Below are 17,640 nucleotides of genomic sequence, written 5' to 3' on the forward strand. Positions count from 1 at the left end.
CTATTATAATTTTCATACTCACTATGATATCACTGTCTATAAATACAGGGTTATTCAAAATGATTCATCCGATTTAAAATGGCTATAAAATGTTTAATACCATGTGGTTGTTTATTTTGGGGATATGTTAAAGACACTGTGTACATATCACTACTGCCATTAAATCTAGATAAATTGAAAAATTGAATAACAACAGCCATGGAGTCGATTACAAAAGATATGCTGTGAAAAGTATGGTATGAATTTGACTACCGACTAGATGTTATTCGTGTAACCAAAGGAGCTCACATAGAACATTTATAGATACAGTTAATTAAACTTGACATATTTTTCTTTTATTTAATGTATAACATATTGTTCTAAACCTAAAAAATAAAATAATATAAGCACTTTAAATCGGATGAATCATTTTGAATAACCCTGTATAATATACTTACTCGCTGTACGTCTGTATATACAGAATATTATAACTATAATATCATAATCGACTGCAAAATCAAAACTAAGCCATGAACGAAAGGTACCTACAATATATTTTTTTCATTTATATATACGTTTACCGGTATACTACCAAAAATTCCGTGGTTAAAAAGTCCGAGGTACTTATAAAAAGTCAACGGTGAAAAATTAGTAAACCTGTTCCTAACAGGAAAAATACCATATTGTAATGCACAATCAAACTTCCAATTAGTATAAATATAAATTGTAACTAAGTTATTTACCTGACAAAATAAATAAATAATCTCGTATGTACCAATAACTACTTTTTTGGATTTTGAACACTGCTTGACTTTTAGTTGTATGTAATAATCAAATACTATTTCTATTATCTTAATTATCTGGTTTATACGATTTTACTCGTACCTTTATCCGATATACATCCGATATACCTAGTTAATATAGATAGAAATATTTATTATCTATAGGTGGTGGAGATGTCCACCGAGTAAATATCGTACATGGGTAACTGAACAACAGTTGTCATTTTTGTCAGCATAGTTCGATATTTTGTAATTGCTGAAAAAATGTCAGAAATCATACAAATCAACGAAAAAGGCACCAAAATATTTGTGGGGGGTTGTGCATATACCCTTCAACATACATCATCAAAAATAAAACGATGGAAATGTAGCAAGAAAACAAAGTATAATTGCTCGAAATACTATCTTCATCGTGGGTCTTAACGAATCCTGTACTTCAAATTGAGCACAACCACGCAGTGAATAATCAAATTCAAATAATTGAAAACTTTAAAAGTGACATCAAATCACGATCACGAAAAACTTGTGACAAACCTAGTCAGATATTTGCGGAAGCTGTAAGTCAAATCCCAGCCGAAGCTCTATTGTTCCTACCAAAGGAAAGTGTAGTAAGACCACATGGTTTTATTACCATAGAATGGGGTAAATATACTTTGATACACTTATATTTTTATTCACCAGAACACCATGAAAATTACATTTTTTTCCCACAAAATGGGGTTAATTTGATACCGCATTAAGAAATGTAGGTATCAAAGTTACCCACAGCGTTGTGTAACTCTGATATAATATAGCATTTTAAAAAGATTAATATCTCAGATTAATAACATCAGAAATTTAAAAATTAAAACGTTAAACATTGAGCATAATTAGGTGCAACTAAGATTATTACATTTTGAGAGTTTCATCGTAAATACTACATAATAGTAACTAGTAAGCTATACAATAAAAAGTAAAATTGTAATACAACAATAAACAATCATCAAATATAGTAACCCCATTTTACGGTATATCTATTGTAACTATATAGAGCTTACCACCGATATTGGGACAGCTACTCTCGTACTTTTATCGTAAAAACCTGCACCCAGGATAATGCCATAATGGAAAAAATTTTCCCCGCTTACCAAAGAGAGCGTTCGCAACCCCTGTCGAAATGGCGTCCTCGCGGATTCACGGGAGTTATAGACCGGAGGGCCGTGGTTAAAGGCCGGAACGTTGACTGTTGTAATACTTGGTGTATATATATTATATATTTATATATAATTACAAGAGACGTCTATATAACACGACGATGACGACTTAAGGCGGTGGCGACACGGGTGACCGCATGGACGTGGCCCAAGGACGTCTCGGCTTTAATAATTTGTTTATATACAAACATCGCAGTGTTTGTCGATAATTTTCATGACAAAGCACAAGGTTTTCGCACACTTATGTTTCCTATCACCACGCTCAAAATTAGAAAAAAATGCAGATTATTGTGGAATAGATGAGCTATAAGTTCTTCAAAACATAAAACACCCTAACTACTCGTATTTATAACACGTTATATAATAGGTACACGAGTTATCAAAACTTATATACCAACACTACAGCCTATCGTATTATAATTTAATTTTGATGTTCTAGCTGGGTATCACAATTGAAAATTTAATGAATTTTCAAACATCAAAAAATTTAAAAATTTCGTAACTTTGTGAACATCATATTTTGTTCTTCAGACGCTTATTAAAAAAACTCTGCCTACGCATTTTCGATATATTGACATTGCTAAAAAACAACTGAATTTTTAACTAACAAACAAAACTGTTTTTCATCAGTACATATTTTGTTCTCGGAAAAACTTTGGCGAATGATTTCGTGAAAAAAAATACTCATTTACTGTTTAGTATTCCTAGTATTGAGACGGTTAAAAAGAAAAACAAAACTACATAGATAATATTATTAATGTAGTGACAACTATTATTATTGTTACATAACACATATAAGTATACAACTGTGTTCTGTGATTCATAGACGATGCAAAAACAATTGTTTACAGCTTGCACATAGTTAGTATAATAATTTTATAGTATTACCGTAATGGTTTGTGGTTATTATTATAGTGACATGGAATCGAATGAAACAACAATAATAATAATATATTCCTCGTCCCTGATCTACGACAAACCGCGAATGCATGCTGCACCAGTGCCATATTTATATGTATTTCTTTCAATAATAATACGTGCGAATGCAAGATGTTGAAGTGTCATTCCGTCGCCACAGTGGTCGGCCTAATGACACAATGGCCCGATGACGATATACCAATAAATACCAGGTACCTACTACCTATATACATAGATGAGGAATAATAATACTAGGTATCTTATATACCCGCCTGCACACCGTGGTTGCTATACGTATTGTGCGTATTACTATCATATAATATGTATATAATAGTTGGTATAAACTCTATATAGCGAAGGCATTTGTAATATGACCGAGAAGACCGAAAATGGAATATTGTAACCTATATATAGGCGAACGACATACATATGTCAATAAAATATTGTACAACGAGCGCACAATCAATGCACAATAGGTATACCTAAAATCACAACAATTTTGCTTAGGTATATGAAATAATGAGAATACGATTGTCCCAAATAATATGTGCGTGTCCTTAAGCCAAATTCGTTTTTTTCCCGCGAATTATTATCCGTGAAAATTGTGCACGGGCGTAACGGCGCGTGTTAACATTAGTCTTGTGCATTGTGCCGAAATCGTTCGTAATTACACGTGTCTATCTACAATTTTATTATGTACATGACTCACTGCAGTATCCCACACGACCGCACTTTTATGTAATATATAATACATTTAATATATGTATATAATATACGCTGTATAGTACATACTGCATGTACATACGGATAAATATATATATTAGAAAGTATATAACACCTATACGCAATTCGGTGCGGTCACAGTACTGCAGTAAATATACTATCCTGGCGACTTGCAGCACGCGTCTAAATGTCTTTAATAAACTCTATCCGGCTATTGGTACCATGGCAATAAAACAATAACAATAATATTATTTACCTAGTACCTGTACATCAGTAAACCCGATATGAGCGTGGAAAAAAATCGTTGCCCACAAATTTCATTTTTTAATTTTCGGTTCGTCGTCATTTGAAATTTATTCGATGCTGACTGACTTCTCATTAAAATATTTTCCACGCACAGTCATTTACTGATGAGATCCTCGACACATTGAGACATTATCGATAGTACGCTTCTATGTAATATAATATGAGACACTGATACAAACGTACGCTTCTTTATAGTTGAACAAATTGTATTTTATTGTATATTTATTACTTTTACTGAAACATTATAATTTTGTATTATACGTGTATAATATATTATAGTGAATATCCTGATATCACTGTTGTCGAGGGTAAAAAAAATTCAGTTTTTAGTTTTTACACTTATATTATACGGTGATTTAACAAGCAAGCTAATCCCTCTTTCGCCCTTGTGGCCATTAATAGTGCATTTATTCAAATTACTATTTTTGGAGATTTAAAATACATTAGAGTTCACGTTTTTAACATCAATGTGAGTTGGGGAGCTTTGATCCCGCCAACTAAAAAACTGTATATTTATTTGGGGGGCTAAGCCTACCCCTAGCCCCCCTGCGATTTGCGCCTATGTAAATACAGTATAGATAGGTATTTTACAGGTATAGTGATTAGAATTTAAAACAAACATGAAACAAATTTAAAAAGTAATAAATAGGTAGATGAACTTGATCACTATCAACTTTGGAATATTCGATTTACGTATTGAACTCTCGTAATAATATTGTTATATAACAATCAATGAGCACCTATATCGTGTGTATATTATAATATTACATGAAAATATATAATTATTGTAATGCGCGAATTCTAAACTTTGAACTCGCGAAATGAATCATTATCGGCGCAATTAAACGCGTGTGTGTTATATTGCAAATTCCGTGCGTGTGTCTATATATTTTTTTCTTTCGTTTAAACTGTTGGCGTTTAAAATTGAAATGCGCTACGCACCTAATACGATATATATAATAATATTATTATAGTGTAATTTATACAAGAAAAGGCGAACACATAATATTATATATACACACTGGCGGTGGTGCTGCGAAATTGTGCGTGTCGTGTTTTATTTATTTTACACTTCTCGTCGGTCTTTGTTGCAGATATATAATAATATTATATTATTCAAATGAGACGGGCGGCGGTCGTGTCACAATGCACGTATTTACCGACACAGTTCACAAATACGAGTATCGTAATATTATGTTTGTATGTGTGCGTATTGTATTATGTATATAAGATATAATATATAGATGCCGGATTCGTACATAGTATTATGACGTACATTCGACTATATAGAAATATTTGCAGGTGGTAGCCAAGCCTGGGTTATTGATAATTTTTAATGGACTTTGGTTAAGTTTATAGAAAATATTTCTAAAGTTAATTATTAATAGTTATCCTAATTTTCTTTTTAAATCAGTTAAGTTAAAATAATTTTTATGGAAACTTACAATAATTAACTTATTAAGTTAAGTTATTTATTAAATTATTTTTTAATTTATAAATAGCCAGCAATATGATTTGAAATAATAAAAAGTAAATGTTTATGCAACATGTATCGTCAATATTGTATTATATTTATTATTTAATTATTTATAAATCATCGTAACTTGGATTTGAATAAAATTAACTCGTTATTTTTACGTTTATATCAATAAAAATCAATTAAGTTAAAAATTAAATTTTAAAAAGTTAAAACTAAGTCAATTTTAACTATTTAACTCGTTTATTCCAGGCTTAGTGATAGCTGATACTCCGATAGGTTCTATATGACGATACTGAATAGAAGAAGATAATATGTATATTGACGTATATATTGTGCATGGTCTTGCGGACAGAGTTTATTATAGATGAATAATTTCATGCATGTTGATGGGTTATGTATATATTGTGTATATATTTTAATGTATGTTTTATGTATATTTACCGGTCATCGAGCGTATTCGTCTGACTGGTCCTAAGATTAGAGTGTACTATATGCGACCCACATTTAGCGCTAAATGTGAAATATAGTCTGTACACACCTCCGCTATAATGAACAGGTATATTGTAAATAGTCAACGTCCAAATAAATACTCTCATATACTACATATATACCTATATTGTTATGAATTGATGCGCAAAGTTGATTTTGACACATTTAATCTCAAAATAACGCAAATTTTATTTTTATTTTAAATTAATAATTTCGAATTATTTTAACACCGCTGTACAATAAATTGTGAGTTCAGCCATTAAGGAATTCTGAGCGAAAATTTATACGTATGCGAGTGTATTGGACACTATAATATTATTACGAGTTGAAATAACTACCCATTTATATTTTGTATGTCTATTATAGTATTAAGTATGTGTATAGTGACAAATTCCATACCCGGATACGTCATATAAGTTATAACATATTGTACTTGAAAATCATTTTTTTTTTTAGTACCTTCGTGAATTGGTAAATAATATAATACCAAAATCTATAATTAAATTCATCATTCGTATCCAGGGCTGGGTGTTATATAATAATATCTACTCACTATTCGTATAATCTAATATAAAAAATTAATTAAAGTAACAATAAAAGATTTAATTACAAAATATTTTTGAACATCTCGGTTATTTTAAAAGTTAACAATGTAACAACTATAATAACACTAATAACCTCTAGTCTCGATAAAACTGATAAAAACAACTGTACAAAGAAAATAGATAACAAACGGTCATCAAACGGCGTTTTGATGGTGGATGCGTGATTAACTAGGGATAATTAATACAACCGTTACGACCCATCTGCCCCCCCCCACCATTCTGCCACAGTACGTGGTCTAAACGACTCGCTATAATCGTCACCGAACAAAATGCGAACACACTGCATACATTATATTATGTGCGAAATGCGCCGATCAATATTCAACTTTAGCAAGTGATGCGCACATATAAACACTTTCAAAATTTTTCGTTTTGAAACGATTCGTATAATATAATATACGATAACGCTCGGAGTGGCGAACTGTATACTACAATTCGCGTCGAGTACCTATGATGATGGTGAGTAGGGATTTTTTTTTTGCACAAACGCGTTATGGCGATACACGTGAGTAAGACGTCATGTAATCGATTCTAATGTTTTAAGTTTCCGTGTAAACATTTTTTTTTTCTTACCACCGGTGAAAAAAAAACCTCGCACAATACGGCATATTAAGCACACTGCAGCAGTCGTCGACCACAGGTTTCGGTAACCTTCCTATAATAAGTATCAGTATACGATTAGAAAAAAAAATTCTTATGCACGCGACCAATATAGTTACGTGGTTTCCCAGCACGGAGCCGCTGTATAGTAATGATAATATTTCTCAATCACGCGGTCCATTATAAACGATAACAATACGGCGCCCACCAATACACTCGTGGCCTATCCATATATATACGCGTTTTTAATACAGATATTATTATATTATTAGTTATAATAGGTACTATACTATACTATAATATATCATAATATACACGTTATGTGTGTACGCTGTTCCATCCACCGTAAGAATTTTTTTTTATATATTGTTCCTTTGTGCAAGAGACCTTGGGTTACATTTATGAGAAATTTTATTATTAAAAAAAGAAAATCAAAGAAATCGATCGCTGCAACGACAACGGTCTCAATATGTCCGGTACAAGTAATATAGATGTAAATGGTATAATATATAATATCATCGTTCGTCGCTGGCCATATTAAGACACGTTATCACGATCTGGGCTCGACTGATTGTAGAATATTAATATTTACTATGTTACGACTTACAGTTAGGTGTACTGCAGCTGTAGCACTTTTCTTATATAACTTTATTTTAGAAAAAATTAAACAATATAACTAAGTACTTATAATCATTTGAGTATACACCTAAACATCAAATTATGGTTACATAAATTATAAATTATTTATGCTCAAACAAATTAATACATTTTTATGAAATATGCCAACAGCTCATTTGAATCATTGGGAAAATAAAATACGGTTTGTAACTTTTTGTTAGTAGTCAGTAGATGATGCCCATTAGTTATTAATTATTATACATACCATATTTTAGGATTTTACGTAATATTAAAATGCTTGATGAGTACATATTTTCAGTACTAAGTACAACTTCTGAGTTGGCTAGTTATAACTTATATACTATAATATTATACATGTGCACAGTATAGTGCATTAGACTGCATATGTGCATTAGACTGCATAGTGTGCATTGGACTGCATGATATGCACTGCGTTGGAATTATATTATATAGATACACACAATGATGATAAATTAGTAATATATATTATTATCAGAATCGACCTGATGTGGGTACAAGTTTATGGGATGGCCGCGAGTATTATTATTATCATTATATAGTGATCACTGATCAGTGATGTATAATAATTATACGTCATACGGTATACTGAGAAGGACAAGGGAAAACGAACGCGTTTTGGTATTTATTCCATTTTACGTTTGTATAATACATATTAGGTACACACGAGTATGGTGAAAAAAAAGTAAAATTTGACTTGTTCCTTATTCGCTATATACACGTATAATAATATGTATTTTATATATATATCGATTGTGTGTGTGTTGCTCCGCAGTGTACTTTCTTTCACCAGAAACGTGTATATACGTTGCGCTTATCGTAAACACGGTACCTACCTATACATATTATATTATTTACAAACGCGTTTTATTGCGCGAACCAGAACTTTCCCTGGACCAACCGCTCTACCGCGTCCCCCGCACCGTAACCACATTACCATATAGTAATAATAACGATAATATAATATAATATATTAATATTATAATATTACGTTATTCCTCTTATATATTATAATATTATGATACGCATACTCGATAATTTATAATATATATTACAGCGATCGTGCGCAGTGTATTTCGATATTATAATAAAATAATTAATGATAATATCAAAACGACATCGTAATATTATCGAGTACCTGTGCGTTAAAACAGTGCATAATACCACTGTACAGTGTGCAATATAATAAATTAATTAATGATTAACACGTTGTCCGAAAATCATCATCATCATCGTCGTCACCACGTTTTGACGTCGTTTATGACTGCTCGAAATTCGCGTGCAAAAATTACGACTGTCAGAATAATACGGAATGGTGTTGAGCGAGTAAAGTGACATTGGCGATTGAATCATTTTTAAATGAGTTCAAAATAATTGGTAGGTAATGAAAAAACAAACAATCGGGCATAATGTGAAAATGACGGTCGCGAACAATACAAAAATTATTCGGTTTTCGACTACAGCAATATAATTATATGACACGGTATGTGATAATAATATTATTGTGTACAGACAAACGCGGACACGTGTGAGGGCCAAACTTTATCATTACTACTATAATATAATATACATTATCCCCGTGTATATAATAATAAATAATATATTATAGTTGTAGCATTATTATTATATAGTCGTTTTCAAATATATGTATATATATATATATTGTGAAATTCGACACCTCTGTTTATTTTGTCCTTAAACTTAACTCTCAATAGAAATCCGTGTTTTAACCGATTGTTTTCAATAAAGTGTCTGGTATATAACTTGTTTGAAATTTAATTACACGTGTTGTGTAAGCACCTCCCGGAGCGCAATCTTTGATTGGGTATCCGACGTCTTACATGTTCGACTCCGTTATACATTTAATGGATCTTTTTTCTAGATATCTCTTGACATTTAAAATATGATTAATTTATACAACGTGAATGATTTTTAAAAATATATTTATAGTTCATATTGATTTTTAGTTATGATTTTATTATGCATTGAAGAGAACTGATTTCCTTTGAAAATACCAACGATATCTTTTCGGGTCATCAACGATACAAAAATGAGTAAAGTTAACAATAGACAATAATCGTAGGTATAATATTTCATTAGTAATCAGTATTAATATAGTAGCGCTAATCAGTTAGCAATAAGTAATAATGTGGTGGAGCTAATCAGTTATAATAAGTAGGTACCTAATGATAATAAGTAATAATATGAACTTGGGTGAATCTGTACTAAAGCTAGGAATTTAAAAAAATGTATTAATACATACAACTACCAGCTAGCTGCTGCTGACTACGTACTTAAAAAATGCGCCGAAACTTTATAACTATTTCGATTTATAGACCTTATCAGTGACCGCTTTTATACCGTATTTACCGCCTACCTATGACTCGACGTATGACCTATCGGTATTATGATACATGAAAATGAAAAATGTTCATTAAATTGCATCATTAATCGCAATTAAATTGATTTTCCATTTAGATAATAAATGTTTAATGATTTTAACCGATATTAAACTATAGGTATACAATAAGATGATTATTGAGTAGGTTAGAAAAAAAATGTAAACATTCGAATTAATTGTCTGGTAATGAAAATTATAGTGTATGTTCATGCTAGCTTTGAAAACAAAAAAGTAGTTAACCTATTATACAGTTCATCTGAAACCTGAATACATTTTACTATTTTAACAAGATTATTTATTACTATAAATAAATACAAATTTACCAATATTGGGGTATTTAAAAAAAAATGTATACTGTAATAATATCATAATTTATGTGTTACATAAGTATCCATTTTTCCAGGATAAATCGAATACTAATTTATACTTTATTTACGTATTATAATTTATATATTGTACTGACAAGTAAACAACGATAACAAAATATTATATATTATATTCATATCACGTTGTTACATGCACACAATGTCAATATATTTTAAAAACGCAATACCAATTATTAACTATGCGCAATAGATGAAACTCACGCCCGAGATATAATTGGTATTTCCCGTTGCTTGTATTACATTTATCAATAAAATAAACAAAAAAAAAAATGAGTAAAATTACTAATTATTTTATTTTATTATTACTTCAACAACTACAGGCGGACAACGAGATAAGTAGGTAGGTAGGTATATAATAATTAATAAATAATAGGTGACGCATCAACCTCAGCTAATTTAATTTTGATTTTACATTTTACATTAATCCCTATAATGTTATAAACTCTCAATAGATTATTATCACGACATTCTTAAATGAATCGTTTAAAAATAATGAAGAAAAGAGTAATATACTCACTTACTGACTTGAAAAAATGTCTATATCTTTTGTTATTTTAGCCGAAACTGACTAAACACTACAGTCGATCGTATTAATATATATTTAATATTTATTAAACGTAATAGTATATGATTATGAGCAATGAGTTCAATGAGATTATGAGATGAATGCGAGGTAGGATCTTCACTCAAGGTCAAAGAAATCTGTTAGTAACACTATGAAGCGCAGCTGTAGAATTGCTCAACCACTTTTCGTTTTTACTTTTTTTCAACTTGGCCGTAATCTATATAATAAAAAAAGTGGCCATTTCTCAAATAACGCAGTTTCTTGAAAACTACTACTCAGATTTTCTTGAAATTCAACATAGATATTCAGTTTGAGCTCATAAGTATCAGTCTGAAGTCAAAAATGGCCTAGGTATTTTTTAACGATCACCAGGGAGTCAGAAGTGTAAATTCATTGGTTTATAAAAGAAAAATAAAGAGTGGCCAATTAAAGGTCAAATTATAATTTATAATTGCCATAGCAACAAAATAATAGTAACAATTCATTTTAAAAAATAAATCACCAATCTTTCTTGAATTTGTAATCATTAAAAAAAATAGTTGAATATGCCTAAAAGAAAACAAAATATTGGAAAAAATTCCAATCGACAATTTATTATTAAACATATAATATCACGATATATATGCTCAAAAAGAGGAAAACCGGAGATGATCGACTTACATAAAAAAAACTCACGTAAAACAGTTATTATTTTATTATTTACTACGTCATTACCAGGCAACAGAAAAGTTAAGATAGATTTTGAAGACCATACACCGAATATTAAAAACGAATTGATCAAAGTTTGAGTCATATGGAGTTGGTACATTTAACGGGAAACGAAGTGCACGGGATCAACTAGTTTAATAATAAATAAAAAAGTAATTATTTTATGTAATAATAAAACAGTTAATATACTATGCGAGTATTCTCGGGACGTGTACACTGTACCATCGTATGGCTTAAGTCATAAATATGAAGTTACTCAGGAATACCAAATATTAAGTTTTGATGTTATTTATTTGTTTTACGATTGATTATTAAAATGTTGGGGGTTTAAGTATGGATGAATGTATTCAACTATTCAAGAACGAAGAGCATTTAATATTTAACTTGATGAACTTAAAAATAAAAACTGGACTTATAACTTGTTCTAATAGGTATATGACCTCAACTATGCCATCATCGTTATGTGACATATTATAATATAATATAATACAGTGGGCACTAGGTCTACAAAAAACACTTTTGTCTAGATTAAGTCAGCTTAAAATTATAATAAATGGTAATTCATTATACTCTTTATAAAAATGTATATTTATATATAATGTAAAAAAAATACATTTTAACACATATCAAAGGAAAAAACCAGCGAAGTTACTCAGCTCTATTCTTAGTTATAGGCGTTGAGATTACCTACTTTGCCATTGCAGAGTAGATAACCGTAACGGATTTGAATTCAATCATAAATAATTGTATACGATGTAAAACAGTTCTGAGATGGTTTCTCAGCCTATATTTCTAGGGATATTATATCAAAATAACAAAAACCGTTGAATAGAATAAGTAACCTACCTAGCTTATTATAAGTATGAATATTCAATATTAACAAAATATTAAATTAAATCATTGATAAAAAAAAATTAAGATGTTTGACGCTTAACTTTTTTTCTTATCTTCAGTAATAAAACTTTTTAGGAGTGTTTTATAGATTTTCAAACCTTTGGTTTTGATGAATTTCGTAAAAATGTTAAGTTAAAATAACGCTTATATAAGTTATAAACAAAAAACTCTAACTAGGTATACATGTCTAGGTATATGTATTTTTTATCTTTTTTAATAATTACTGTAAGAAAAACTTATGAAGACCTTGTATAAAATGTTCAACCTTTTTTTCTCAAAAACAAAAATGTCATCATACATAAATCGAAAAAAGGTACCTAGGTAAATAATTTTAAATGTCTATAAATAGCATAAAAAGAGCCAAAATATTTTGAAAATTATATCATGTCGCTGTAATCAATGCTAATATAAGTGTTAGGTAATAATTTCAAGTCTTTACAGTTGTTAATTTTTAATTTCAACAACAAAACAATATCGACAATATTAAAAACTAGTTTTGCGTAAAAATTCCCTTTTTTCCTATTTTTTTTTTTTTTAATATTTAACTACTTACTAATTAGTGGTGACATTTTGGTGACAATACTGTTAGGTATTATTTCTTCACAGGAATTAATAATTATAAAGTTATGTGAGTGCCAATGAGGCCATTATTATAATGTTCAAACCGGGATAAGATTATAAGAACAGGATTACCTATACATAAACCTACTACATAACCAAAAAAAGTAAATATTTATTGCTACTTTAAAGTTCTGAACGACTGAGCGGTCCGATGGGTGTATTGGTTGATGTACAATGATGTATGTTTTAATCGTAACTGTTGTTTCTGTCATTGCCTTTTGGAGTAGGTAGTAAAAGTGCTCTGAGAGAGGTTTTTGGTCAATAGTAAAAATAACCAATACTATAATAAATAATAATACTATATTTGGTATAAAATATCTTTTGAAGTAGAGGTGCACCAGACTTAATCTCTTGTCAGAATCATTTTTCTTGTACAATGTTTAAATTATATATCTTTGAGTTCAAAATAAGCCCATCCATTACAGCTAGGTATGACATTTCTCAATGACCAGTTACTATGGTGTACAGTTGATATTTACATCAGAGTGGTGACTGGGTATGGCTGTGGAGGCTATTGCAGAGGTTTGCTGCAAGAAGAACTTATTAAGACCTAGCTTGTATAAAATTTGTCAAGCTTTTTAAGGGAGGAGGGTGCGGACGTGCAATGGATATTCACTAAAATATTGTCTGGTCTACACCTGTATATACCTACACAGTGACGACAGTGTTAACTATGTATAATATAGTCTACTTAAGCCGTAAATAATTACCTCTCGATGATATGTGTTGACGACAGTCCTGTAAAGTATTTAAGTAAAAGTATTTGAGTAAAAGTATTCAAATACTTTTTTAAGTATTGAATAACTTTTTAAATACTTTTAGCATGAAGTATTTTGAATGGTATTTTAAATACTTTTTTTTGTATTAAATACTTTTTGGTATTGAATACTTTAGTTTTTTATTGCGAACATTTTATTTTTATTCGAAATAATTGGTTGGAAAAATATTTTTGTCAACTACAATAATAGAATAATAGTTTTATTTAATATTTTGTATTTCTGTGTTAGCCGAAGCCCAAAGGTTTGTGAAAACCAGATTTCTAAAAAGAGTTATTGAATTTTGAATAACAATATTCCCTTTAAAACTATTAGATAACTATTAGATTACCTACTACCTATGTGTTTATATTACGATAATTAGAAACCCACTTTAAAAAGCAAAAGTATTTGTAAAGTATTCCAAATACTTTTTCAAAGTATTTGAGTAGTATTTGAAATACTTTACAATTAAAGTATTTGAGTAGTATCTTAAATACTTAAAAATAAATGTATTTGAGTATTTACTCAAGTACTTTTTAAAAGTATTCTTTACAGGACTGGTTGACGATTAGTGATGATACTATATATATGTATATATATATATATATATATATATATATATGTTTGTGTATTGTGTTTGTGCGTGTTTGCTTATTATATCTTGCGATATTGCACGGGTATATAGTATATACAGGGTCATTCAAATTTGAATTGGTATTTCCAACGTGGATCGGAATTTCGCGTTGCAACAAAACCTTGTGCAATTGTTTGTCGAACAAAGAATAAATGTAGGTATTCGTTTTATTCGTATTATTAGTGTACAATTGAGAGGTTATACATTATGGGGAGTTTTGATTAGAAACAACGTGTGAATAGATTGTCACAACAGGTGGATTTTTGCACACGGGAATTTTGTGTGACTGGACAATTTCGAGTGATGTTTGCAGCGTTGTCGACCACTTAGTTAAATGATAATAATCTGTGGACTTGGTAATTTATTAAAGTAGGTAACAAATAAACACATTATAGTTAAGTTCTATACTATAATATTATTATAGGTACGTGCAGGATAGGTCGGTAGGTAAAGCACATGACAGACAGCAAATGTTCGACTAAAAATATTATTATAATATTATAATAATATTATTCGTGAATATAATACTATTATAATGTTATTATAATGTTTTTATAATATTATCATTTCAAAATAGTACACGCGCGTGTAGGCATATGGCCTATGTATAGTTGTAATTACTAATTGTATGATGTAATAACTCATATTATATTATGTATATTTAATAAGTATAACATTATTGACTTGTCTTGACGATTTAAATACTTTAATTTTAAATAGTTTTATAACTTATAAATTATAAGTGTCCTCATCATGAAAGTATAATATGCATCAGGAGTTGAATTTAAAAATTAATTTTATCAGTAAAAGTTGTAAAATAAAATAAATTGTTTTGAAATAACTCGCACGCAACAACTATATTATACATATTATATTATCCAGAAAGATTTTTAAAAAGAGGGAGTATCTAAACCTACATATATATATATATATATATATATATATATATTAATATTATGGCTAGTGGTGTAATCAGGAATCAATTTTTATTTTTTAGAGTGGGCAATATTCTCTTAAGATAAATAATATTTGATACATTTTAAATTTCATATTATAAGCATGTATTGTAGCGATTAGAAATCATCAAGATAAAATTAATAATTCTTGAAAATATAGAACAATTAAAAAAATACATAAATATAATTCTTTACCGTGTGCTTATTTATTCGCGCTTTAAATAGTGCATCTCAGCTGTTGAGTATAGATAGTCTAAATGTTGTGCCAAATTCTTTTGTACACAATATAAGGTCTATAAAATACTATTGTAAATATCCAGTGAAAAATTCAAGTAACTTTGAGGTTAGGTATTAATTTTTGAATTACACCAATATTGATTTTGTCGAAAACAAGTTTTCCTTAAAAATTCCCGTTTTTCCTTCTTATGTTTTTATTTTTCCGAACGCTTTTGAAAAGTATAGGTACTGGAAATTTTGTATTTTGATCTCCTAAAAGTACCAACTAGATGTAACCCCCTTCCAATTTGAAAATCAAAGCATTTTTTCTACTACTTGTCATGCATAGGATCACAAAATAAAAAAAAACCCATATTGTACAATCAATACATTCTTCGCTCTTCTCAGAATCTAAACTAAAGACTCGCATTCGATTCCTGATAACCTCCTCGCCGGCTTAAACGCAACTGGAATCGAGGTTTATTAAACTTATAAATAAACAATTAAATTATGTAAAACTAATGGATAATTTCTTATTCAGGCCACTCTGCCTTTTACATTAATTATATATCATCATAATATTACCTATGTGTATTGTACTGCAGATTGTTTTGTTTTACATTTTTGATTAAAAAAGCGGTTAAATGGATGTCGCTATGCTATACAGTAGGTTACAAGTGGATCACTGTAATGCGAATGGTGTTAAATTTGAATTCAATGATAAAAAAATCCACGTAGGTATATGCGAAAAATGATTTTGAGCGAAGGCCTATACTATTGTCTATTGCTAAGTATATTTGATGATATTATTGTGATTGAAGTAATTTATTTTACTATTAGCATTATTTGATCAATTTTGTCAACATTTGAAATTTAAAACTTAAATAAGTACTTATAAAAAAAAATTGTGGATATGGATTTTTAATAATTATCAATTGCTATTATAACAACTTATAAGGAACCTTGTATTCAATTTTCAAGCTTTTTGACCCAACGAACAACATTTTATTGACATTTATAGAATAAAAAAGGTGGGTAAGTGGATGTCGCTCTGCTGTACAGTAGGTTACAAGTGGGTCACTGTATAATGGATAGTATTAAATTTGATTCAATGATATAATATCACTGTATAAGAAAAACGATTCTGAGCAGAGACAGTTTGTCAGTCTGGATATTAGACATACCTATTATAGGTATACATATCTATAGTATTAAAAAAAAATTTATCTATAATAGGTATCAATAATAAATTCCAAATTAATCATATCACAATATCCATTAGGTAACGCGTTATACATCAAAAATAAACCGTGGTACTATCATAGATATATAATAGTATATACTTTAGAATTTTCAAGTACCCACAAATAATATTATACAATCACAACAAAATAACTTAAATAGTTATTCCAGGGTTTTTAATATGTAATTTCATCCAAATTCGAACTTAAAAAGACTATAAAAATAAACTGTGATTATGTATTTCTTAGAATTTTTGGTAACAGAATTAAATATTTACGTGGAATCTTGTTTTAAATTTTAAATCCTTAGATATAAAAGTTGAACATTTTATACATTTTTAACAACAAAATAATTATTCAATTTTAAATTTGATAAATCTTGTCAACATTTCAACTTCAAATGCTTATAAAAAAAGTTACACCAAAAACCAAATTCAATTTTGTGAAAAATCGATTTTGCGTAAAAATTCCCGTTTTTCCTTAATTTTTCTTTTGTTTTTCACGGTGCTTTTGAAAATTACTGGGGAA

The sequence above is a fragment of the Acyrthosiphon pisum genome, chromosome A1, assembly GCF_005508785.2.
Source record: "Acyrthosiphon pisum isolate AL4f chromosome A1, pea_aphid_22Mar2018_4r6ur, whole genome shotgun sequence".
NCBI lineage: Eukaryota > Metazoa > Arthropoda > Insecta > Hemiptera > Aphididae > Acyrthosiphon > Acyrthosiphon pisum.